We start from the raw sequence: 26510 nt of genomic DNA, 5'->3' as shown, positions 1-26510 counted from the left end.
GATGATCAACAAAAAGCATGTTCAACAAAATATCACATTGTACTCATAGGTGCATAGGCAAATGGTTTTTTTGAAAATGAAAACGTCCAGTAATGGCAAGGTTGTAGAGACATGGAGTTGGAAATATAAACTGGATTTTGGATTTTTCTGGATGTTAATTGTACAGTATTTATGAAGGTCACAATGTAGATGAGTTCTGGTCCAGACACCCCCACTTATATGACTATGATCAACAGAAAGATTTGTACACACGTGTAAAATATGTAAAACATGTTTAATTGTTTTATAATAATATAATAGAATATAAATAATATAATAAATAATACTTGAAATAAGTAAATCACCAATAAAAGAGAGGTAGAAAAACTATGTTGGATTCATACACTGAATGTTACGCAGAAGTTAAAAGAACAAAGAAGATCAATAGCCAATGACCTGGAAGGAAGGTTGTCTATATATGCTAAAAACAATACAAAAACAGTTGCAGACCAAACGTACCTATTCATTCCACCTGTAAAGACACGTCTGCAAGATATGGACATAAATACATCTGCGTCACCTGGAGAAAGTGAAGAAGGACACACTCCAAAACTGTGTTCACGCTCAATGGCCCAAGAGAAGGCAGAAGTGTTCTCCTGTCTAACTTTATCCAATCACAACTACCATCTCAGAACTGGGATTAGAGGACGGTTTAATTTTTTATGTTTTCCTATATTTATCAAATAAATGTTTAAAAAATGTCTTACTACAGCATCTAGCACAAAACAAGTGTTCAAAGAGAGTAACCACTATTTTGATAATTATTATGTAATGTGCGTGGTACATTTCCATTCTCAGGCACCATTCGTGTAGCCAGGTGTTGTTTTCCAAACATTCCTCTCTTCTCAGTTAGAAGCAGAGGTAAGTTTCCCACCTAAATCTGAAGACTCTTGGTCTCTGATTTAAGATGTTGTTTCCCCTTCTTCCTCCTCCATTATCCATATAGTTGGTATCACTTATTTTCCACGTGTCAGAACAAACAGGAAATAATTGGTGAGATCAGTGACCTTGGTAGAGTCGTCATGCCATGTCAGAGACATCCTTTGTGAAGACAGCTGCTCTCCAGACGGGCTATGCCAACACTATCCAAGGCAGCTTTGAAGGCTTAGAACTCACCAGTTTGGGGTCTTGCTTTTGAGGTGTCAGTGGGCACTAAAGTGATCAACCCATCCCAGTTTTCCGAGGCTCTCTCCATGTTGGCATTAAAAGTTCCATCTCTGGACATCCCTTCAGTCTCGCGCAAGCTAGGGTAGTTGGTCATCCTTTTGGACACTTTTATGTCTGGGCTTTGCGTTAAGCACTGGGGTTGCAGTCACTGCAGTCACATGAGGAGTGTTCTAAACACACCCAATTACACAGATGAACAAGATCTACTCCTGAACTGTCAGGTGCCCTTACAGTGCTGATGAAGACAGAATGGGGAACAACCAACCTTGGCCTGTTGGGATTCATCTAGTGGAGGCATGGGCAGCATGCCCTGGGAGGGAAACCACGGAGAGAGTAACTCTAACTCCTGAGACCTGGACCCATTGCTCCATGCTATGGAAGGATTCTCATGCTGGTGGCACAATTCCAGGTGTTCATATTCTCTTTCCCTGGTCTTCCCTATGCCGTGTTCTCTCCCCTCCCAGGGTCCTCCTCGATGGCACCTCAGTGCTCATGGCAAATGGCTCTTCCAGTCAAACCAGCCACTATGTGGTGGTGGTGGTGGGGGGTGGTGGAAGAAAAACAAAGATCGGGCCCTGAGGGCTGCTGGAATAGTCCCAAATTTCTGGTCTCTCTGAACTAACTACCTTTCAGGGCTACCCTCTGAGTCAGCCACTCCATACCCTCTCTTCCCTGAGAACAGAGTTAATTCATTTGTACTACTTCCCAGAACTCAGGATCAAGTTTCTTTAATAAGCACAGTCACAGCCACCACCCTTTCAGTCCTTGGAGAAAATCTTCCTGAAAGCCTCCCTCACCTCTTCCCCTATGTCTGCTGCCCTTCTCTCTGGCCTTCCTCATTAGGAGGGGTTCTCAATTCTGCTTTCTCATGGCAGTCACATGGGGAGTGTTCTAAACACAATCCTCTTCCTTCTCTCCCACCAAACCAATTAAATGTGGATCTCAGGAAAGGGACCCAGTCATTGGTATGGTTTAAAAGCACCCTCCCCACTAAACAAAGGACTCTAATATTCAGCTAGGGCTGAACCCACCGGCCATGGGAAACCATCCCAAGTGTGGTACATATAATGCTACAGAGTAATGGTTAAGCACCTTGGCCCCTCCTACCTATTAATTAGATTTTATTTTATTTTATTTTATTTTATTTTATTTTAGAGAGAGAAAGAGCAAGTGGGGAGGGGGAGGAGCAGCGAGAGAAAATCTTAAGCAGGCTCTACATTCAGCATGGAGCCAAACGTGGGGCTTGATCGCACAACCCTGGGGTCATGACTTGAGTGGAATTCAAGAGTCAGACACTTAACATATGAGCCACCCAGGCACTCCTAGATATCTTTGAATCAATTAAATAGAATTCTTTGATAAATTAATTTAGCAATATAATCTGGAGGTAGAAAAATATCACACATTTATAACATATAAATATGGAGACACACATAAATCTACAGACAGACACAAACAGAGATGCAGATTTCATTCTGAAGTTCTGGCAATGAATCAGGTAAACTAATACAAAGAGCACTGGTTATAAAAGAAGTTAGATCCCAGTTGTGTTTCTGGCAGAAGGAATAACTTAAGTTTCCCTGTTCAGTGGCCATAGCACAGTTAAGAGTTTTCATTCACCAAAGTTGCAAATCACCTTTCCTTTCTTTGTTTTCCTTCCATTGAGAGTTTCCTCCCTGAAATTCCATTTCAAAGAGGTGACCTAGATAAGAGTTTCTGGAGAAGACCAGGTAGAACACTTACATCTCAAAGGCATGGGAAAAGAATGCCAGTAGCTTCAAGAAGGGATTTTGTTTCCTAAGGTCAGAATTTTTACAATACTTACAAGCTTTTTGAGATAAATAGGGGAATTTCTGGGACTGGACAAAAAAATAAGTGGATTTTAAATTGTTTCTAGAGCTGTATTTCTTGTTTTGCAAAGATTTGTAAGATAATGCCAGTTGCTTTTAATTACTCAAAGAGTTAAGCTGCAGCCAAAATTACACCAAGGAGCTGATCTGCCTATCAAACCACATTATTTCTATGTTCTGGATTTATAGCTGTGCTTTGGAATCTCTTAGTAAATCCCTTCAAAAAGATTTCAGAAGGTGCTCCTCCCTCCTGGCCCCAGGTACATTTAGTTTAGGAGAGAAGACCTAAAAAAATTTCTATCAGGCTCTGAAAATCAGCTTCCAATTTGGCCAACCTTTGACCACAGAGGTACTTAAAAAAAATCCTTTCAAACACCTTAGATCTCAGTCAAGACAAACAGTAAATATTCCTGGAAATACTAAATAACCTGCCGTGGATGTAATAGGCAAGCCCAAAGAGGGTATAAAAGGTACTACTCCTAGGATCCAGAGCCACTCCCAAAGATAACCAGAAGCAAGCAAGACTTTGACAATTCCCATGAGGGCTGGCAGGTAGGACCCCAGCCACACATGGAGTTCAACCCATATTTCTGTCTACACATAGACTGCCACAAATGGGGTGCAAACCACATTTCTGTCTGGCCATATTTTGGGGCTTCCAATCTGACCATTACAAAGCCAAATTATCAGGACACGAAACAAGACAAATGAGAAGGTAATGGCTGTCCCTGGGAAAGAAAGGATTAATAGCCAAGGGGTCTGGATTTGGAAAGGAAGGAATCACAGGAAATTTTATTTTCTTGCCTTGAGTAGAAACTACAGGCAGAGATTATGGTAAGAACACTTACCCTTTCCTGGTTTTTGCCAGTTTTCCCAGGACCCCATCTGTAGGCTCTGTTATCTGCCAGAACATTTTCCCGTAATTTTAATTTTAGTTTCCTTTGGCTGTTTAAGGGAATAACACAGAGGTTTACCAGAAAATCCCTCAAGAGTCCCAGAGCACATCCTGGGAGTGCTTCTTCAAAGGTAAATATCAGGGATATCTGTAAGGTCATTAACTTGGTAGACTTCTGTTTATGGTTGTGTAATCTGTTCAGAATGGAAAGACAATTCATACAGAGGATAACTGGAATGAGGACACAGGTAAAAGAGGAGAGAGAGAAGCAGTAGGAGTCATGTCAGCCTTGCAGTCTTTTGTTTTAGGTACCTCTTGTGTCTTTAATTTTTCATTAGCTTTTGCAATGAATCTTTCAGAAAAAGCTATTTTGAAATCTTGAAGCCTTTTGGAAGCTTGTGAATACCAATTAAAATAGGTATCCTATTCTGTCTGTTTAACCCAGCAATCCTTGCTTTCAAGTGCATGTCTTAAAAGAATGATCTTGTCTGATTGGAACACTCCCCATAATGGTCATTGTATTTTAAGTTGTTTTTAGTTAAGATTTTGCCTTTTTGTAGATACTTTTAGTTTCTAGAACCACAGTTCTTGGACATAAAATAAGCAAGTATAACAGAAAATAGCACACTCAAATCTTCAGAACTTAAGGATCACATTTCTTTCACTAGGCCCTGGGTACCTTGGAGCCAAATAATACCTAAGAGGGATGTGCCATTGGCTTGGGGATTGTGTGGTGTTTTACAGTTTACCTTGTATCATGGACACTTTCATGAGGTTGGTGGGTAGCCTAGTGTCATTCCAACCCAATCTGTGCAGGCAGAAGAGAGTGGGACAAGGAAGTATTACCAGCAAAGAGTGAACTGGTTGTGGCAAGATCACTTTCCTTCAGGGAGCTTCAGGGGTGTCTCAGGAAGATTACCTCACTAGTGCAGACCAGGTAATTCCAGACTGACTGGTTTAAGATTCCCAGGGGGAGACTGAAACTGTAATTAAGTGCAGTGTTAAGTCTCAGCTTGGTGACATGGGGCTTAGCATAAGTGACTCCATTTTTGGCCTATTTGCTCTCTCTAACATTCTTTAGTTCAAATGAGCATACATAATCATTTCCTGGCAGGTGGTCTTGAGGCGGGAGGAGTAAGAGGAGTCCACATGTCTTACAGAGGCAGCATCCAAACCAGGGGAAAGGGGAGAAAACTGAAGCCCAGCTTTGCTGATGTTGTAGATTTGGCTCAAAGATGTCATTCACACTGATTTGCTTTGCCACTTTTTTGGGTCACCTTACATCCCTGGATCTTTCATTCTTGAAGGTAACCATAGCATCACCCCCTTCTGTAACCCAAGGCAGGAAAGATTATAGGAATTCATGCCTTTTTAAAGGAGAATTATCAGCAGGGCTATGGTGGTGGTGGCTTCCCATTCCTGGTTGGTTGAGGTCATTCTTGTGGACAAGCAGAAGAAACCAGAACTTGGCCTGCCAGACCTGGAGGCAGCAGGCCAGTTCTGAGCTCAGTTTAATTTTACCCACCACAAATCTTTTTCAATGTCGTCCAACACATTACAAGCATTTGATGAATATTAAACAGTAACAATAACAAATCATTGTCTTCAACCTGCAAGGCCTTCTTTCAGAATCAAAGTCACAGCTGGGCTGGGCACTTTTAGGAGGAAGTCCTACTTTTCTCCTTGTCCTCCAAGTGCTCCACCCAGGGTTAGAGAGACCCCAGACCGCAGTGAATAGGGACCACAGCCTCTGCCCACACTGAATGGGGTTCATACCCTTGAAAAAAGGAGCCAGGGGTCTAGGGAAGAGACAGGAGGAAAATGATATAACAGTGGCCCCAGGGACTCCTGCTCATAACCAGAGCCTCTTATTCTCGCACTCAGTCTGCAAATCCCACCACCATCAGCAGAGCACCTCCTTCTGCCCAGCTTCTCATTTGCCCTGTTTTCCCCCTAATCCAGGAGAACCCTATTCTATTAGAAAAGTCAGCTGCTGTGGAGGGAGGAGCATGAAATGAGTGGATTTCATTTTTTTTCTTAATGGTTAACCTGAAAAAAGTCCTGTTTGGCTACCTATGGCAACAATTTTTGTCTTAGATCCCACCCCTCTGCGTGTAGATTTTCAAATCAAGAACCATCACCCATCACTAATGAAAGTACCTCTGCTCCGTATTTCTGTTTCTTCCTCTGTGTTCAGGAGGATAAAGGATAGAGGAAATAATCCAAGAAGGGGGATTAAAAAACAAAAGTTTCAGAAGAGGCAGGAAGCGAGAGAAACCAATGTTCAGAGGATGAAAAATGGAAAACTTGTCACAAAGAAGCGGAGGGGGGAATAAAAGCCCAGTGCCCTAAGACATCCATTGTATGTAGTGAATTTGCTCCTCTCGTCTGCATCCAAAGTGGTCCTAGTTCTGAACAATCCTTGGCAGAGCTGAGAAAATTGTCACTAAGATCATGTTCTGTGTTCTGTGGTTTCCATGAGGAACTCTGGCGGAGAAGGACTGCATGAAAACATCAGAATAAGCAAATGAGGTCTCATCCACAGCAGACAATCTAGATCTTTCCCAGAAGTAGCAGCACCTGGCATGCCAAGGGCAGAAGCAAAGGTAACAATTAAGTAATTATCACCACTTTGATAGACATAACAATTTATGTCGTTTTACGTTTCCTCTGTTTCTCCACGAAACCAGAAGCTCCATGAGGCAAATAGCTCTGTTTGCTAAAAGTTCCCCCCAGCACCCCAGGCAGTACTGGGAACCTAGGAAGTGCTCAGTATATGCTTGTCAATGGGGACACATGACGGCCTGGCATCAGTGGATGTGAGGAACACCCAGGATGGTTGGTATTGCTCACCTGAGGCACCTGCCTGAATCCATCTTACAGATGCAAGAATGAGGCCAGATCTAAAGCCAGGCTGTCTCCCCCACTCAGCCTATGAGCATCTTGTCAATGGCAACATATCTTAGTCATGCTGCAAACCCCAAACCCTCCCAGATCTACTGTACTGTCCATGTCAGTGGGGCCTGCAGGGGGACCAGCAGTTTGGGTGCTGGGGGCATGGGGGTGTGGGGAGGAGTGCAGGGAGAGGGGACACTGTAAGTGTCCTTGCCATAAGCTCAAATGGAGGTGGATGAGGGGGAATCACAGCAGCAAAACTGACACTAGGGTAAAGCTGCCCAAACAGCCTAGGATAAGAGGAATTTCCAGCCCTTTGGCCCTGCCATGGGGCTCAAATATTGTTCTTTATGCCAACTTCGAGGCACTGCAGAGAGAGCACTTTGGATTGAGGGTGGGAGGGGATGGGAGGTTATGGTGTTACCACCATGAAGCCTGTGTTGCCCCGTCAGCTGAATGGCAACCAGTCCTGGAGACTGAGGAACCTGAGGGTTTGGGTGAAGGAAAGGGTGTCAGCAAAGGTGAGGTGCCCCACAGGGACCTCAGTGTCAGGGAGCACAGAACAAGTGGAAGGCAGAGTGACGAAGGAGGAAGTTTGGTGAGGTCAGAGCTTGATGACTTCGAGCCTGACCTGGACCTAGCTCCTGAAAGGGCACATGTTGGTCATGTGATGAGGACGGATGGGCTGCGGACAGCCCAAGTGCTCCTCACCTGGGACAGACGGAGCCGGAGGCAGGCAGGGGGCACCCCAGGAATGCCTGGATGGGCACTGCAGACAGGCCAGTCCCAGAGCAGAAGCCTCTGTTCAAGGAGAACGGCCACCTGCACACAGCAGCTGGACTCGTGTTGATCCAGCCTAGTGATGGAGGCAAAATTTTTTCTTCCTGTTTTATAGGTTTGAAAAGTGAGGCCCCACAAGGTGAAATAGCCTACTCAAGGTCACCTGGCTAACAAAGAACCTCAGATCCCCAGCTTCACCCCTCCTATGGTATCTCATCGCCCCTCTAGGGCCTGGTGTTGGGCCTTCTTGCTCTCATGCCCTCTCCCCATCGCTCTCCCAGAAGACGCTTACAAAGCACCCCCTTGAGTGGCACCGAGGTGTCACCGAGCTACCCACAATTCCACCACACCTGCCCATTAGTCACTGCGGGCCTAGTTTTAGGGCGGCCTGAAGCCCCCCAGTGGATCTCAGCTCACAGCCTTTTGGAGCCTCCCTGACAGGAGCTGCCCCCCCCCTCCTGAGAGCTTGGGGTCACTCATTCTTGATCCAGGGGACTCAAGGCTTGGGGACGAATGCACATGGCTCCTTCCCACACATCTTCAGGAATGAGGTTGGAAGAACCAGGGTGAAGCCACAACTCTAGAAAGACCAGACTAAAATGTGTAGACACTACCTTGTCAGGGGTACCTTGCCCCATGGGCACCATCATGGATGGAGCTGTGCCATGATCACTGAGCCCTAAAAGGTGACACAGGGGCTCCATGACCTGGGGGATCCCTCAGAAACCAGAGCTTGGACTGTCTCTAAAGGTGATCTCCTGATGCCCTAGAATCCTCTTGACCGAAGAAGGGTCTTTCTTTGTTTCTGAGGGTCACAGTCTCCTTAAGGGACTTCAGTTTGTGTAAAGACTGGCAAGTGATGTCTCAGGAGGATGGTGACTCCCAGGCAGTCACCTTGATCAGAGTCCGGGCCACAGCAGGGGTCGCCCGTCTTCACCCCCCTGCCCCACTCGCCAGAGTGATGGCTCATCACTGAGCTCATTCCGTCACCACCTGCTTCTTCCCTGCTGGCCGCGATGACAGGCCTCCTCAGCTGCCCCCAGCTCCCAAAACAGAAACAGCCGGGTCCAGTTCACCCTCAGTCTCCATGTTAGCTGGTCCATAAGCACAGGAGAGATCTCAGCCTAACGAGGATCCTGGGGAGCTTTAGTTCACAAGGAGAAAAGAAGAAGAGTAAGGGCTCTGTGTGTATTGTGTTCTTTCCACGTGCATGGTACAGAGCCCTTCTTACTCGTTCATTTGCTCCTGACAACAGAGTGTTGTGGGTCCTACCATTACCCACATATGAGGATGAGGAAACTGAGCGAAACAACACACAGACAGGGAGCACCTGCGCCAGGATTCCCGCCCAGGCGGCAGCTCCAGACCCGCATTCTCAGCCACACGGCTCAGCCCTGCCTTTTCCCTACCAAAAAAAAGGATGGATTCCCTGGGGTCTGTCTTTTTCTAAAAATAAGCTTGACTCTGACTCATTTTAATTTGCCTGGCACACAGTAGGTGTTCTGAGAATACCTGTAAAAGATTAATAAGTGAATGACATAAATATTGAAGCGAAAGCGAATCCAGAAGGAGGAAAGAAGCTATTACACGCAGCCTCCGTCTTGAAACCTGAACGGCAATGCCTCCCCATTCCGAGGCATGTGTGTGTTATGTGTGCGTGTGTCTGATACACAAACACCCACCCGTGGGTCTCAAATTTGAGGAAAGGAATATTAATCACATCTACAGAAAAGTGTTAGAGGCTCCTGCATCCCTCAAGATGTGCTTGGAAACTTCCCACGTTGAAATTCAACATCGCTTCTGCCAGGCCGGCTAAGAAGACTAGAGCTAATGACACTAAAGCTCTGCTGTCTCCACAAGGCGGCATCCAGGGCTTTGGCAGAAGTGCGGGAGGTGAAAGCTCACAGTTTCCATGTGGGCATCAGTGGGGTGGGTCAGGCTCCTGCCCAATCCGCCTACCGTCGGCACCTAGTAGGGTCCGCATTGGCCCCACGGGAGCTCGCACCTGCATCATGATGCCCACAGTAGGCAAGCGGTAAACGCTCCCTCAAGTCTCTCCAGGCTTCCACCGTGTGTGGGTGGGAGGTGCCTGTACAACCCAGAATCCACATTTAAATATCTCCTCACCGTTCCCCCAAAATACGGCCCCTCATGTCAGAAGCCTATGTCTCAATTTGAGGCTCAGAAAGGGGTTGTTGCCCATTGGAGGGTGCATCACCCCCCTCCCCAACTTATACAGCACAAAGCACCCCTTTAAGACATAACGAGTACATCCTGGGGACAAACAATCTATAAAAGCAGAGCCCCAGGAAAGAAGGTTCCGAGACAGAGAAGGGGAACAGCAATAGTTTTGGAAGGCCCAACGGTGGGCTTCCGCAGGGCACAGCCCCCTAGGCCTCGGCCAGGTAACCGGGCCAGGGGCTGCAGTAGACCTGGCCCTCCACACTACGAGCCTCTTCTACTGTCTCAGAACCCAGCATCCCCTCTCCTCACTACCTCCCATCGCTGACATTCTGGAAACAGAGCGCTTGCCGCTCCCTTTTTAAGGGGTTATAAACGTGAAGTGTATGTCACTCTGAACCCGCTCCGAGTTGCTCCATTTTGCTCATTTTGATGAGAGCTGCGTTTCCTGTCCAAAGGCGAGGAAGAAGCTTAAGGTCACCCCGCCACCCTGTGGCCACGGGGAGAACTGCATGCTTCACGCGGGACAGCCGCCGTGCTCCAGAACAATGAGGTCTTAAGCCGGAGAGAATTTTTGAATCTATTACTGAGATGAGCACCTCCTAAAACGACTCTACGGTAGTTATGAATTAGACTGGATATGGCCTGTTTTCATACAGTTAGCCACAAATGTTACTGGGGTAAAAGGGACCGATTCGTCTATTTCTGGATGCTTTGTTCCGCAGAACAGAACGGCTAGAAGCCACCTCCAGGGCTTGTCCAGTCCATCCCGCTGCCCTAAGAAAGGATGCCCTTCAACCAGTCCAGGAAAAATAGGTGCTGCCATTTTCTGAAGAGTGTCTGGAGGGAATGTCATAATTTCCTGATAATGCACACCCATGTGAAGCTCGCGGAGTCTGAAGGGTTTCCCTGGAGTCAAACCCAAATGAATTCTTAATATTGCCAAGACCCCCCCAAAATAGGAGCAATCCCTTCTGAATCACATGATGTGAGTTCAAGTCCCAGGGCCAGCGCTTACTCGTTCTGGACCTTGTTGTTCTCATCCGTGAGGTGGGAAGGAGAGGAGTCATGCCTTACGGTCGCGGAAGTATCCGATGGCACAGTACCCGCAAAAGTATGTTGTGAGGCACAAAGTACAGTGGAAATGCGGATCCTGGTTATTCTCAGCAGACGTTCCAAAGTGGCAGAAGTAATTTCAACAGGGGCAGGTCGCTCAAAATTAGGTCCTCAAACAACCTGGAGAAACAAAGAATGCGGCAGGCAGGACAGGGTTGGTAGACATTCATCATACCTTCCTGCTTACAGAGCATGCTGAGAGGGAGCCTACTTACAGCCCCAGGAAGCACTGACCTGTCCATTAGAATTTTAAGTCAGGCGTGATCCCCCTCACCCACACAATGCCAATGCAGGAGCATGGCTGGCAGGGGGCAGGGAGACCCCGGGGGCTCAGTGATAGAGAGCCTGTGTCTTTCAGGGAAAACATCTGTTGTGGATTTTCTGGAGTTCTGGTTTCAAATATTCCAGTCTAGTGCTCCCATAAGCACATATGTGTTTGCAGGGGCCTGGCAATCGGGGTTCAGGAAGTAGAGTCCCCAGAGACCTGGGATCCAACATAATTCATCTCTGCCAGTGCCCTTTTGAAACAGAGAAGATCAAAAAAGAAAGCCTTCATTGGGGTTTCCGAAATCCCAGTCCTGAAGTATAAGGCTCTCACAGGTCCCCACCCTCTCCAGGGAGTCGAAGGATCACCTTTTGAGGGAACCCTGAACCCCAAACTGGATCCAGAATCCTCTGGAGTCTCTGCAGCAGGCCCCTGGGACCAGGATCAGAAAAGACCCCTACTTGGAGAGCCGGCACAGCTGGGGGCTCGGCGCCCTCTAGTGGAAATCGGGGAGAAGACAGTCTGGAGAGGCGCAAAGTGAAACCCAAGGAGGCAAACCAAATGAGTGTTTTCTCTCCGTCGCTGCACAATTGCCAGCTCACATCTGCTTCCACGTTGACCGTCGGGCGGACTCCGGTGCCTCCTACGAATCTGATCCAGGGAACGACCTTCAATTCATAACAAATCACAGAAACCTTGGAAATTTTTCTGAACAGCAGCTCTCTCCACCTCCAAGAAAAACAATGAAGTTGGGTTTTTGGGAAGCCTGAGTCCCTTGATGTGTTTCGCACATGGTTCTCTTGGTTCAGGGAACTTTCAAGTCTGGGCGTCAAATCCAGGCACAGCCCTTTCAAACAGGAGGTCTGAAAACCGAGACAAATAGTGGCTGTTCTTTTTAAATCGCCATCACTTCATTTGCAAAGCATTTTGGTCTTTTTATTAGTCCCTTTAAAGTATAAAATCCATTCTGCTGCGCACACGCGCGTGCAGGAACTAGATTCCAGTAATGCTTTGAGCAGATAGAGACGCTCTGCCCTACTCTGGGGGCATGTACGAGGGGCGCCTACATTTTCAGAGGAGTTAAAAAATGTCAGGAAAACAGAATTATTTAAGCACTAAATAAGAGTTATTAATATAGGGCTATCAATATACGTTTTGCACGGTTAATTTTTGTGTGATTTCAGGTATTGAGGCAATCTGTTAAGTGTAATAACAGTATGTGAATATAGATATTTGGCAGGAATATTAGGCCAAAATTACAAAATCAAAGACCACCGGGATTTAATTATTATCGTTTACTTGGTCCCTGAGCACTGTGCATCCTGCAGACACTTTATGCATATAATCTTATGTAATCTCTCCAACACCTCCATGAAGCGGGTATTATGATTTCCGTGTTATTGTTAAGGAACTTAACAGAGCCTCTAAGTGACTGTGCTGGAAAAGGCTCTGTTCTCTCCTATCTGCTTTACTGCCTCCTGTGTACATGCTGTAAATGCTAGCGGGAATAACCTGCTTCTCAACTACCTTAAACCAGAGGATGCTGACTGGATGAAAAAAAATGTAAGGCAAATAGGATTTCAAGTAAGAAAAGTCAAATGAAAGGAAATGCCTAAAAGGAAGGAGTTGTGGCACCTACAGCAAAAGGTCTTCATGGCCCTAAATAGTGTCTCTAATCCAAATTACACAAACACACCTGGAACCTTGGAAATCAAAATCAAACTGTGCACAAAACAGTGGTAAGTACTCCCAGGAAGACACAACATCCAAATTTACCGAAGGCACAGCTTCTGAATAACAGATTTGAAAACACAAATAGACGTTCCTTGCAAAAAGAAGACTTTGGCTCTTCTTTGGAGCACTTACTAAAGCATTATAAATAATGTAAAAAAATAACTTAAAATGATTAATTAATCTTAAACTTCACCTCTCCTAAATTAAATGCCTCCAGTCTAAGGGCCTGGCTGCTTGGTCTGAAAGGAATTTAGTTAGCATTTATAACCTGTCAGTGTAAATATCTTTTCAAGAGACACATATGATTATTTTAATTCAAGAAGCCAATTCAGCATTTATAAAAGGTAACTAAATCCGTCAGCATCCCCGTCCATTTTCTTTTTGCATTAATAAGACTGTGCTTTATAATTCAATTCTGAAGTGTGGAATTCAAGTGTGCTTAGATTAATAATAATTATGTACATATTAATATATAAGTTTACTTTATTGCAGAAGAATTAAAATAAGGAAACTTTATTCTAAAATTTAAGAGCAATGAAAATGATAAAGTTTAGTTAGACCTGATTGTTTCTTCCTTACCTCAGTGCCTCCCTAGGCCAAAGGGCCCAGACGGAGACTGGTTCTCTCTGTGTCCCCAGCTAGCACAGCGCTTTATACATGGTAGGTGCTAAGCGTTTCTTCAATTGGCCTGGGCTGACAAGTGAGTTGCAGGTTTGATCCCTAGAAAGGTTTCTAAATTTCACCAAGGACAAATGTACCTGCCATTCTTTAAAAGAATGCCAAGCTGAGGCTGCTACGTGGCTCAGTCAGTTGAGCATCCGACTTCAGCTCAGGTCGTGATCTTTGGTTCGTGAGTTCAAGCCCCCCATCAGGCTCACTGCTGTCAGCACAGACCCCACTTGAGATCCTCTGTCCCCCTCTCTCTCTGCCCCTTCCCTTCTTGCGCTCTCTCTCACTCTCTCAAAAATAAATGAACATGAAAAAAAAAAAAAAAAAAAGAATGGGAAGCTTATTACAACTGGGGCTTTTTACTTACGGTTCAAACTACTCCACCCCCCTAAAGGACTAGAAGGGCTTTCAGAACCCACCTGTCCTGGTCCCAGTGAGGAGACAGGCTTCCAGAGGTGAGGGTAGCTCTGACACCCCCACGTAGGCCTTCCCACTACAAACCGGTGCTCCTCTCTTATCCTGTGAAGCGGGGCCTGGGGGTTGCCCACATCACAGAAAAGCAGCCTGTCAAGATAAGTGATAGTAGCTCTTCTCTGTCCACAATGGCCAACCAGCTGCCACATTCTCAGGGCAGGACAGGCACACCCAACAAGCAGCACAATGGGCTTTGATTGTTGCCAGCACAGATGAGGTCAGAGCGTCTCCTCCTCAGCAGCTGGGAATTAGGAAAGGGGGGAAGATTTAAAAAAAAAGGAATTTGGAAAAAAAGAAGGAAAAATCAAAAACTGGAATCCAATGCAGACGGTGGGGGATTCGTCTGAACTACTCCTTAACCACACGCTCCAACTTGGCCCTGTGTTGTACTCTATTTCCTGCCTAGATTATCAGCCCCATGAAGACAAGAGCCATTTTGGAAGTATGGTATTTCTCTGTGAAAAGACACTCCATGTATTTCTGACATGAGGAAAAAAATATATAGCAAGCTTCCTCGGAGAGAAAATGAGTGGAACATTGTCTTTCTCTAAGAAGCCGCATCATTTCTGTTTATCTTTTTGTCTTGCCAAAGATGTTATATTCAAAAACAAATGTTTCTAGAAGCAACTAACTGCCCAGAGCTCTGGTTTTCAAATGAATTAATCAAATCAGCTCTAAAATATGTTTGTTGCAAAGTGTGTGTTCCGCTTTATTAAGAGGGAGATTTCTATTTTAATTTTTTTAAATCTTTATTTATTTTTGAGAGAGAGAGAGAGAGAGAGAGAGAGAGCGCGCGCAGGTGTGCCTGAGTTGGGGAGGGGCAGAGAGAATAAGACAGAGGATCCGAAGCAGGCTCTATGCTGACATCGAACCAACTCACCAAACGTGAGCTCGGGATCTGAGCCGAAGTCAGACACTTAACTGACAGAGCCATCCAGGCGCCCCTAAGAGGGAGATTTCTTTTTTTTTTTTTTTTTTTTTTTGTTAAAAAAAAATTTTTTTTTAACGTTTATTTATTTTTGAGACAGAGAGAGACAGAGCATGAACAGGGGAGGAGCAGAGAGAGAGGGAGACACAGAATCTGAAACAGGCTCCAGGCTCCGAGCTGTCAGCACAGAGCCCGACGCGGGGCTCGAACCCACGGACCGTGAGATCATGACCTGAGCCGAAGTCGGACGCTTAACCGACCAAACCACCCAGGCGCCCCTAAGAGGGAGATTTCTGATCGAAATGTTTAATTAGTGGTTAAACAAGGTATGCGTAAGGCTGGGCTGCCATAGGTAAACAGTAAACAAGTGCCATCAAAGGTCAACATCTCCTTAAATCCTAATCCGATTCCTGTCAAGGAATACTAGATCCAGAAACATCTCCTTACCCAGAAAACCCCATTTTGCTTAGATTGCTGAAGTAATTCAAGCCCAGCCTCTGCTCTATCAATGAAATAAAAAAGTTAGGTAGAGCTAATTAATAGTGTAAAGTGTCACTTAAATTACTCTCAAGCATTCTCAATTACCTTAGAAGCAGCAATTGACAATCATTTAGTATATGAGATATGAATCAACTTTATCTAATTCATTAAAGTGGGTCCCCCAGAGCCCTGGCCAGCCCATACTTTGATAGCCTAGTTTAACTTACAGAACCATTTGTACTTTGAAAGAAACAGAATTGACTCTCCTTAAAAATTCCCTTCCACAAAATAAATAGGTAAAGTTAAAAAAAAAAAAAAGGAGGGGGTGTGCCTGGGTGACTCAGTAGGTTAAGCATCTGACTCTTAGGCTCAGGTCATGATCTCAGTTTATGAGATCGAGCGGTGCTGGGAGCACAGAGCCTGCTTGGGATTCTCCCTCTTCCTCTCTCTTCCCCCCTGCCCCACTCGCGCGCACTCTCTCTCTCAAAATAAATAGGTAAACTTAAAAAAAAAGTTCCCTTCCACATAGTCTGACTGAGTACATTTTTACTATACTTTACAGTATCTCTACCTTCAAGGAAAAGACACCTACCTGCATTATATGTGGTAGTGTGGAGTCTGACTTCTTTTCATTGTTCTGTGCAGGCCCCTTGCCTCCCTAAGACTCCATTCCTGGCTCTGTAAGACAAGGGCCGTGGGTCCTAGCTTCCTTTGCACTCTGGGTTCATGCTTCCCCTTGTTGCAGCCACCATCATGTGTCAAAATCAAACCCAACTGCTGTGTTGGGAGACCATCTAATCTCAAAAATCTCTAATGTCAAAATCTCAAAATGTCAAAAATTTTGGGGTGCCTGGATGGCTCCGTCAGTTAAGTGTCCAACTTCAGCTCAGGTCACGATCTCACAGTTTGTGAGTTCGAGCCCCACTCGGACTCTGTGCTGAGAGCTCAGAGCCTAGAACTTGCTTTAGATTCTGTGTCTCCCTCTCTCTCTGCCCACTCCCCCACGCATGCTGTGTCTCTCTCTTTCAAAAATAAACATTAAATTTTTTTTTTTACAAATGTCAAAAATCTCTTGGGCAAATTAACACTCTAGAGGGAAAACATACCCGTGTTCCTGTCTGGGATTCTGATCCTAGGTGCCAGTGTTTTGGGAGTGTGAGGGAAGAAGGGGATGCTGGGGGATCTGCTTAATCAAATGTTAAATTTTCCTTAACTGCTCCCTGTTTTCAGTGTGACACCCCAAACTGCCCCCCACTGGGCCTGGTATCTCGAAATGCAGAAGCTCAATTTCCCCTGGGTACTAACTGCTACTGCACTCATCACACCCTTGCACACGCCTCCTTCCTCCCACCTGTCTCCTTCAAAGTTAAGATAAGGGAGGTTAACAGGCTGTGGGGAGTTGGGGGAGATGTGGGGATCTAATTACTCATTTAAGACATTCAATGAATCCTCCTCTTTCCAGTTCTACCCAAAGCATGGGGTCCTTTATTTTCAAGGCTTTCCAGGGTTCCTCAGCATGATCCGCCCCCATCCCCACCAAATGCTCTAAGTGCCAGCTCTATCCAGTTTGCTAAGTCAAATACAAATTTGTGGACACCTCTCATCTGCTGCCCCCCCCCCCCAGGGCCATACCTGTTTCATGGCTGTCATCTGGAGGGGGTGTGGGAAGAGAGCACATGCATGCGCAGGTTCCATCTGGCTTGGTTTACACAGACATCCTCAGGATGGGATTCATTCATTCGATTTGCCCTGGTCTCCTCTTTTCCCTCCTTGCCTTTTGCCAAGACCCACAGCTACTTCAACATCTGTCTTCTTCCTCACCGGGAGCCCCACTTGTGGGTCAACTCTTTCCATACAGAGTATTGTAGAGCTCTGGCCTTAGAGAAAGCCCTTGCTGCATTCTGGGTGCAGTTCATCTGGGGAGTTGGAGGGGTCAAATATTATGTCAGTTGAAATATTACCATGAGCATGAGGCCATGATCTTTTTCTCCTGCTTTCATTATGAAATGTTTTGTTTATATAAAGTGTGAAAAATAATCTTATAAACACTCATGTACTACGTGGATTTAACAGACGTCAACATTTTGCCATTTTTGCTAGCAATCACTCTTTTACTGTTAATAAATCACTGTAGATATACAGTCATTCTGGTCCTATTCTTTTTCTCACTCTCCCTTCCCAGAAATAATCAGTGTTCTACAGTTGGCATGTGTAATTTTCATGTGCCTTAAGTTTCTCCCAACTTGTTTTCACTCAACATTTTGCTTTTTAGCTTATATAGGTGCACACACACACACACACACACTTTCATTTCTTACAGTTGCTATTTTCGTATTCTTTTTACAGTTTTTTTTTTTAATCCACAACTGATAGACAGTTGTTTCCATATTTTTCTTTTTATTTAAAGTGTTGCAGCAAACATCCTTGTATATTTACTTATTTCCTCTTTGCTTGTTTGAGAGTTTCTCTAGGTCGGATGTCGACACTGGAATTATTTTGTAAGCCTTTGTTCAGCTGTGTGGGTATTGCCAAATTGCTCTCTAAAGCGATTTTATATCCCATCAGCAATGTTTTACTGGGCCCACATTTCCACACCCTGTGGATGTTCTCAAAGTTGGATTTTTTGTCAATCTGACATGGAAAATGGCAGGTCATTGTTTCGATTTGCATGTTCCCGGTTACTTTTCAGATTTCCTTTTCCGCGAATTGTTCATTGCCTTGGCCGATTTTTCTATCGGGTTGTCTTTTTTCTTCCTGAGATGAGGGAGTCCATCAAATATTATCATTAATAACCCTTGGTCAACTGTACTGGCTGCAAATATTCCCTCCTGGTCCATGGCTTATCACTTAGCTTTTCATTTTTTTTTAAAGTTTATTTATTTTTGAGAGAGACAGAGAGACAGAGCGTGAGCAGGGGAGGGCAAAGAAAGGGAGACACAGAATCTGAAGGAAGCTCCAGGCTCTGAGCTGTCAGCACAGAACCCAATATGGGACTCAAACCCACAAACTGTGAGATCATGACCTGAGCTGAAGGCAGACACTTTACCAAGTAAGACACCCAGGCACTCCATTATCTTAATGGTCTTTTTCTTGCAGAAAATTCTAACTTATAAAGGATGACATATTCTCTTATTTTTCTTCCCTTTTATTTTTTAAAATATAATTTATTGTCAAATTTGCTTCCATACAATACCCAGTGCTCATCTCAGCAAGTTTTAAAGTCCTGCTTGTATTTAGGGCTTTAATATACCTGGTATTTATTTTAGTGTAATGTATGAAGAAGAAATTTAATTTTATATTTCTCCATATGCATGAACCAATTTCCCAAGCACATTTATTGAATAGTCTATTCTTGATGACTGAAGTTTGTTTTTGTACTGAGGTGAAGTTCATATTAACAATGAACCATTTTAAAGTGGTTTAGTGAATTCACTAAATTCAGCGGCATCTAGTGCATTCACAATGTTGTGTGGCAACAACCTCTCTGTAGTTTTACATTTTCATCACTCCAGAAGAACATCCCATATTCTTCAAGTAATCACTCTCCATATTCTTTTTCCCTAGCCCCTAGCACCACTACATTGCTTTCTGTCTCTATGGATTTGCCTCTGGTATTTCATATACAAGGAACCACACAAAATGTGACCTTTTGTGTCTGGCTTCTTTCCCTTACCAGCATGCTATCAAGATTCATCCATTTTGTAGCATATTTCAATACTTCATTCTTTTTCATGGCTGAACAATATTGCATTGTATAGGTATGCCATAATTTATCCATTCATCCCTTGGTAGACATTTGTGTTGTTTCCACCATTTGGCCATTGTGAGTAATGCTGCTGTGTTTGACTGAAATTTAATGCACCTTTGCAGATACAGGAGTTAGAATATGTAAAGCACTTACAATAGTGCCTGAAACTATATGGTAAAAATCATATGCTTTATTTACTATCCTTAGTATTCTTATTATTACATATTACATGGGTCTGTAATTAGTCTTTTTTGTTATATCTACCTACCTATTACCTATGAGAATATGACGTTTTAATTAAAATTATGGGTTCTTTAATAAGCTTTAAAATTTGAAAGAAAAAAACACATCCCCTCTACTTGATCTTATTCTTCAAATTGACTTGCCAGTTCTTGGCCTTTCATTTTCTATGTGAATGCTTGGAACAGCCTTTTAAGCTACACACACACACACACACACACACACACACAAAACCCAAAACAAAAAAACCCCACAATTAATGGAATGTTGATTAGAATCACACTGATTATATAGATGAGTTTGAACATTATTCTTTAATTAGCCTTATCATTCATGAACATTGTATAACTTTTAAGAAAATTTAAGACTTATTTCAATAGGGTTTTATAATTTTCTCCATGTCTTGCAAAGTTCTGATGAATTTCTTACGCACCTTTGTTTCTATTTAAAGTGGTATTTTAAAGTTTACCTATTTCTTTATTTCCATTGCTTCTTATATTTTATTTCTTCTGAGCTCAACTTCCTTTCTTCTGAAGGTCATCCTTTAGTAATTTTTTTAAAAAGGACCTGCAAGTGAGAAATTCTTTTTCTTTGCTGAAGACGGTATTATTTAGTCCATACTCTTCAATGATAATAAAGCTAATTAAACACAACTAGGCAGCCAATTGGTTTTCTCTCAAAAACATGTAAATACCCCTTGTCTCCAGATGCTATTGAGAATTCTGTTGTCAGTCTAATTGTTGATCTCTTGTAATCTGTTTTTTTTTTTTTTTTTCTGTTTTTCTCTGTGTTTGCATGGCTATAGTTTCAATCCAGTGTATGTTAGGTTTGGATTTATTTTTATTTATCCTGCTCTGGGCTCACTTTGTTTCCTGCATCTATCGCATCTTATCTTTCATAAATTCTGGAACCTATCAACAATTTCTCTATTGTCTCCTTCTAGGACTTGGATTAGAAGTATGTTGGATTTTTCTTTCTATCCTCCATGTTGCCTATTTATATTTTCCATCTCTTTATTTCTACTGCATTCCAGGATATGAACTCAGTTCTATTTTCCAGTTCACCAATTCTTCAGCTATTTTTAATTTACTGTTGTGGCTGTTCATTGACTTTTTATTTCAATGGTATTTCTATCTCTAGAAGATCTATTTAGTTCTTATTCAAATTTGCCTCTTCTGTTTTTATAGCATCTCATTTTGAATCCTTTTAAAGTGTATCTGTTTAACATTTTTTATTGGGTATTTCTTCTCCTAATTTCTTGGCAGTCTAATCCTGGCAGTAGCCTACTATCTTTCTGATATGGCAAATTAAACCATGCAAATTAACCCATATGGCTAACATTTATAATCCTTTACCCAAAGCAAGGTCTTCAGCAAAATTTCAAGTGACAGGGCTAGCCAGCAGGAGAATCTTCTGAGTGGGTGCCTGTCTTATTAGTGTATTTGGGTTGCTATAACAAAAATTCCATAAATTGGGTGGCTTATAAGCAACAGACATTTCTCACCGTTCTGGAGTCTGGTAAATTCAAGATCATGGTGCTAGTACATTGGGTGTCTGGGGAGAACCTATTTCTTCATAGACAAAACGGTGCCTTCTCTGTCCTTACGTGGTGAATGGGGATGAGGGCTCTCTCAGGGTCTCTTTTTTTAAATCAATTCTTTAAAATTTTTTTTAATTTAAGTAATCTCTTTACCCAGTGTGAGGCTCAAACTCACAACCCCAAGACCAAGAGTCGCATGCTCTTCTGAATGAGCCAGCCAGGCGTCTCAGGGTCTCTTTTATAGAGGCACTAATTTCCTTCCTGAGGGCCCTATCCTCATAACCTCCTTACTTCCTAAAGACCCTACCCCCTAAGACCATCACTTCAGGGGTTAGAATGTTGGCACAGGAATTTTGGGGGACAGAAACGGTCAGTCCATGTAGTGCTATCTTACAGATGTTTGGTGTGGCATCGTGTGATCTATGACTGCATCAAATACAGCCTAGATCCTCAGACAACTAAAGGGCACTGCTGAGGGTGTGCCTCTGAGAAAGAAGAGCAGGACTCCATCTTCACAGCAATAGCCTGGCTCCAGACATGGCCATTCACCTTCACAGGTCACGTCAAGGCTCTCTTTTGGCACCCAGTTACCTGTACTTTCCGTATCCAGACTATTCTCACATACAAGTACTAGCAACAATATCTCGCCTACTTAAGTAGATTTTACTCTTTGTGGTTTAAAAAAAACCCCAAAACCTCACTGATTATTTAAAATATACATTTAATGTCTATGGGGATTTTGTAAGAAAGAGGCAATAGAAAGTTCAAGTAACACAACTCCTGTCTCAAAAATAACAATTGTAAACTTAGTATTTTATCAATAACCAAATTCCTTAACAGTTACAGAAAGCTAGTTCTGGTCCAAAGGTCTTGTTTTCAAACAAAGAAACTGAGGTTGAGAGAGGTAAAATAATCTTTTCAGGGTTATTTCGATTTTTAAAGTTATAGTACCATACAAATTCAATCTTGCTTTTTATTAAGAGTGATAAAAGGGATAATTCAACAATACTCTTGCATAAGTAAAAGTTATAAGATGAGGAACACCTGGGTGGCTCAGTTGGTTAAGTATCTGACTTCAGCTCAGGTCATGATCTCATGGTTTGTGAGTTCAAGCCCCTCATCGGGCTCTATACTGACAGCACAAGAGTCTGGAGCCTGCTTTGGATTCTGTGTCTCCTTTCTCTCTGCCCCTCCCCCACTTGCACTCTGTCTCAAAAGTAAACATTAAAAAAAAGTTATGAGACGAATAAACTGTAATAATGGGGGAAAGTATTACAACAAGGGGGTAATTTTATTTTATGTAGGTAGTTAATAGGTTGGGATACTTATTACTATTAGGAAATCAAAAGAAAATATATAATTGTGCAAGTTTCACTCTGCCTAGTTGGTTGCTTAACACTCATTCAGCTCAGTATACTGTTATCTGAGATGGGTACAGGTAAATCGTTTGTTGTATTTAGGAGATAGCCATTGAGACTATGGAACGACATGAAGTTCTGTGTAATCAGGAATGGTAGAAAAAGATGAGAACTTGAAGGCTTACATGCTTTACTGAATGAATGGTAGGACATGTGGCCAGTCCTTAATTCCATTATGCAGTGCTCCCTTATATAGGCTTCCATATACAGAAAAAGAGTCATTCTTACTTTGATGGCCCCAAGTATTTGGGACTTAGTTCAACAGATGGAAGCCACAAGAAAACAGATTTATGCTGAATATAAGGACCTTCCAACTAGGGACTATTATAATTCTAGGAATTTAAGTACAACTAAAATAAAGGCCTCTAACTGAATGGCCTCCAAAAAAAAAATGAGCGATATTAAAATTCATCAACTTGACATAAAAGTAAGCATTACTGGGGGCGCCTGGGTGGCTCAGTCGGTTAAGCGTCTGACTTCGGCTCAGGTCATGATCTCATGGTTCGTGGGTTTGAGCCCCGCCATCAGGCTCTGTGCTGACAGCTTAGAGTCTAGAGCCTACTTAGAATTCTGTGTCTCCCTCTCTCTCTGCTCCTCCCCTGCTCATGCTCTATCTCTCTCCTTCAAAAAAAAAATTTTTTTTTAATTAAAAACAACAGTAAGCATTATTGGTGCTTCTTAAAGAGCTGCATTATAATTCAACATTGATTGAGTCATTAATTTTAGGTAGAATGGGCAATATATTCTTATTCACCAGTCTAAGTCATGGGTAATCAGTCTTTATGGCCCTTACAAAACAGTGTTTTCAATACCACCCATTCACCATCTGGATTGTAATAATAGTCATGCAAGATTTCCACTCTATGCATTTGGGGTCAATCCAAAAGGAGCATTTTCTAGATCTCTAAGCTTTAACCATAGGAATCTTTAGCGTGAGCAAGGAACTGTTTCCTGCAATGTATTTATGGTTAATAATTCCAGATGTATTAAAATGTCACAAAGACCTTACAACTATTTCAGAATTTCTCACGAGCATGGTTCCCTTAGCTTAGCTTAAAGAAACAAAAACTCTACTACTGCCATGACAGTTACTGATGTTCAAATAACCAGAGTCTACAAAATTTTTATTTAAAAAATAAAGAATTCTGTTAATCCTCTATTCATGCCACACACATACACCCTTTTTCTTAAACTATTTTTGAAAGTGTGTGTGAATCAACCTGAATTGAATGAAATAGGGAAGATTATATCAGAAGTGTCATAGTAGGTTAAGAATCTTTAACAGCACTCCTTGGGAAGGGAAATGGGCTCTGTTCAAGTGTGGCTTCTTAATTTAAACCATCAATAAGTGCTTGCCTAACTGATTTGCAGCAGCAGCCTCTGATGAAGCTAAAATGTTGTAGCTTCCATTCAAATTGCAATCTTCAAACACCTGCTCATTTGTTATGTTATTACTCTATAATATGACGTACTGTGCTTAAAAACATAATTTCCTCCTTGGTAAGGCCATCTGTTGTGATAAACTACGTATCTTGGGCATTTCTTTCTGCTTCAGATATCAGTAGAACTCTCTAATGGTTTGAATACGGCAGAATAGCATGCATTTGATCTTTGTTCTGACTGTACATTAGAAAAGAGGCAAGTTTTATGTCCTATATCCAAAGTTTTTACTTCCTAATGTTTACACATCAAAAGGTATGTTTGCTAGCTAGTAAACTGCCACAATAATATTAGACCACATACAAGAATTCTCTAGGAAAAAATAAATTCAGACAAAGGGCCAACTTAGATTTTAAGTGTTACTATGGAAAATGCTTGTGTTACTACTGTTAGGCCTTAAACATAGATGAGGAGAAAATACATAGATAATCTTGGGATAAAGGTGTGAGGTTCTAAAAGAAACCTAAAAAGCTAACATTGGCCATGTTTATTCAAAATTGACTCAGGCATCCTTGTTTCTAGGAAAAATGAAGAGGAAGAAGTAGAGATAAAAGAAGGAGAATGGTAGGTGCTGGAGCCTAATTTTAGCTCCTATCTCACCATAAGGTCGTGGGTAAATCATTTAGTGTCTCATTTCTATTCCACCTGTAGGATTCACTATATAGTATAATGTCAAGATTGATGGACTTGTTCTGTAAAGGGTCAGAGAGTAACTATTTTAGGTTTTGTCAGCCATACTGCCTCTGTCACAACTATCCAACTCTGTCACTGTAGAATGGGAACTGCCATAACCAAGACAAATGAATGCGTGTGGTTGTGTTCCAATAAAACTTTATTTGCAAGAACATATTGTTTGGCCCCTGGGTTGTAGTACACCAGATGTCAGTATAAAATCTACTTAATGAAGAGAGTTTGATAATAGAGAGATACCATGAAAAGAAGTAAAATGATGTATAAAAAAAAGGGAAGAGGTATAAAGCTTAAACGATGGCCAAGGGGAAAAGTGGTTTGTCTGAGGGGAAAAAAAGAAAGGTGTAAAGTAAATGTTTTCTACAAAAACAAACCCAAAGACCAAGATCTGAAATCTATTTTTGATGAAAATTATCATGGAATTTAAACCACACCTGGGATGTTTTAAGCATTACAGTCAATCTCTAAGGAAGCCACTTGGTCATTCTTCAAGTTAAAAAACAAACAAAACACTGAAGAACTAAATCCTCTTTATGAAGTGTTTACTATTATCCTAGTGGATATTATCAAACTAGAGGATCATGTTAGCTTATTTCTTTACTATTTGAATTATTTTCCCACTAGAGCTCAATCCTAAAAACTATTCATCCACTGGATAATTAATATACAAGGGGGACAGAAATCATGATGTTGTCCTAATCTGCATTTCTTCCCCCAGAGTTTTTATAAATCTTTATTTTTTAAAAAAATATTTATTTATTTTGAGAGAGAGAGAGAGAGAGAGAGAAAATGCGCACGCAAGTGAGCCAGGGGTGGGGGTGGGGAGGTGGAGAGGGAGGGGCAGAGAGAGAGAAAAGAGCCTGAAGCAGAGCTTTGGGCTCGATCTCAACACCATGAGATTATGACCTGAGCCGAAATAGAGAGTCCAACGTCTAAGCGACTGAGCCACCCAGGTGTCCCTTCATAAATCTTTATGATGCACCACCTCATGGTAACATTTCAGTCTCCTGTATGTCAACATCAATTACTTTGAACATTGTATCAAAACAATTTTCCAGCGTAACTATAAAATGGAACAGTGGCATGGTCTGAAGTAGAAGAAAATTCAGTTGCTCCTCCTATAGTTTATTTCTAAAATTCAGAAAGCAACTTTAATAAATAGATGATTTTGAGGGTATAAAGATCTACATTGTCTTATCTGAAACTCTTTGGCCAGATGTGTTTCAGAATACAAAGGTTTTTAAATTTTAGAAAGACAATATGCTTCATATATCTCCAGTGAAATCTAGAGCCATACCCCATAATCAAATATATTAATTTTGCTATAGCCCAACTCATTTCTACCAAATATAATAAATGCCAAAATTAGTCTCCTGTCAGTTCAAGTTCAGAACTTTCTGTCAAATATCTTTACCTCAAATTTATGCAAACCTTTTTAGTTTCCAGAACTTTTTAAAAATTTGGTAAGGGATGGTGGGTCTGTTGTATATAAAAACCAACCAAACAAAAAGCCTTTCTAAGGGTTTTTTCAGCTCAAAAAGATCCACAATGTTAAGTATTTGAATGATAGAGCCTTGTAACTCAAAATACTTTCAAGCATGAATCCAAGAATAAGCCTAAATTCTTCCTATAGGCACAATTACCAAGGAAAATGTGCTCCCTCTCTGCTCCAGTGAGTTTCCATTTCTTTTCAGAACCAACACACACATGCATTAAACCCAATTTCATCACTATTAGTGGACATTCTGGCAGTCGTTTACAACCAAAAGGACCTGTACCTCAAGGATAGATGATCTGTGATATGAATAATCTCCTAGCCTTCAAGAATCTTTGGTGTTCTCCTCAGTAGAAAGATGGTTTTTATAGCTCTGGTAGTAACTACAGCTCTCTATTTTAATTGGCACTGATATTTGTAGAACTCTTCTTTAATTGTTTCCAGTCTAGAGCATTAATTTTTAGTC

The 26510-nt window shown here is 42.4% G+C and overlaps 1 long non-coding RNA gene across 1 annotated transcript; it reads right to left on the bottom strand.

Moving 5' to 3' along the window:
* Window positions 1–255: 255 nt before the first annotated feature.
* On the bottom strand, window positions 256–25291 carry LOC109262900 (uncharacterized). Its single transcript, XR_002078006.2, has 2 exons — window positions 17106–25291; window positions 256–11856 (listed from the first exon to the last, which is right to left on the bottom strand). It is a non-coding gene; the product is annotated as an uncharacterized LOC109262900 (long non-coding RNA).
* Between the last annotated feature and the right edge of the window lie 1219 nt (window positions 25292–26510).

Source organism: Panthera pardus, unplaced genomic scaffold, assembly GCF_024362965.1.
Source record: "Panthera pardus isolate Hobbes unplaced genomic scaffold, ASM2436296v1 HiC_scaffold_24, whole genome shotgun sequence".
NCBI classification, from domain to species: Eukaryota; Metazoa; Chordata; class Mammalia; order Carnivora; family Felidae; genus Panthera; species Panthera pardus.
This window is presented reverse-complemented; position numbering and strand designations above follow the sequence as displayed.